The sequence below is a fragment of the Danio aesculapii genome, chromosome 1 (assembly GCF_903798145.1).
Source record: "Danio aesculapii chromosome 1, fDanAes4.1, whole genome shotgun sequence".
Classification (NCBI taxonomy): Eukaryota; Metazoa; Chordata; class Actinopteri; order Cypriniformes; family Danionidae; genus Danio; species Danio aesculapii.
In genome coordinates this window covers 1,592,936-1,593,982 of record NC_079435.1, presented here as the reverse complement: position 1 = coordinate 1,593,982, position 1,047 = coordinate 1,592,936, and positions in this window count along the sequence as shown.

Genomic DNA, 1,047 nt, shown 5'->3' with positions numbered 1-1,047 from the left:
AGTACCTCTCAAGCTCTATCAGGTTGGATGGGAAGCGACGGTGTACAGCCATTTTCAGATCTCTCCAGAGATGTTCAATAGGATTTAGGTCTGGGCTCTGGCTGGGCCACTCAAGGACATTCACAGAGTTGTTGTGAAGCCACTCCATTGATATTTTGGTGGTGTGCTTTTGGTCATTGTCCTGCTGAAAGATGAACCGTCGCCCCAGTCTGAGGTCAAGAGCACTCTGAAGCAGGTCTTCATTCAGGATGTCTCTGTACATCGCTGCATTCATCTTTCCCTCTATCCTGACTAGTCTTCCAGTTCCTGCTGCTGAAAAACATCCCCACAGCATGATGCTGCCACCACCATGCTTCACTGTAGGGATGCTATTAGCCTGGAGATGAGAGCTGCCTGCTTTTCTCCAAACGTAACGCCTGGCGTTCACTCCAAAGAGTTCAGTTTGAGTCTCATCAGAGCAGAGGATTTAGTTTCTTATGGTCTGAGAGTCCTTCAGATGCCTTTTGGCAAATTCCAGGTGGGGGTGGCTTCCGTCTGGCCACTCTACCATACAGGCCTGATTGGTGGATTGCTGCACAGATGGTTGTCCTTCTGTAAGGTTCTCCTCTCTCCACAGAAGAACGCTGGAGTTCAGATAGAGTGACCATCGGGTTATTAATCACCTCCCTGACTAAGGCCCTTCTCCCCCGATCACTCAACTTAAATGGCCGGCCAGCTCTAGGAAGAGTCCTGGTGATTAAACATCTTCCACTTATAGATGATGGAGGCCGCTGTGCTCATTGGAACTTTCAGAGCAGCAGAAATGTTTCTGTAACCTTCCCCAGCCTTGTGCCTCGAGACAATCCTGTCTCGGAGGTCTATAGACAATTCCTTTGTCTTCATGCTTGGTTTGTGCTTTGACATGCACTGTCAACCCTGGGCCCTTATATAGACAGGTGTATGCCTTTTCAAATCATGTCCAATCAGCTGAATTGACCACAGGTGAACTCCAGTGAAGCTGCTGAAACATCTCAAGAATGATCAGTGGAAACAGAATGTACCTGAGCT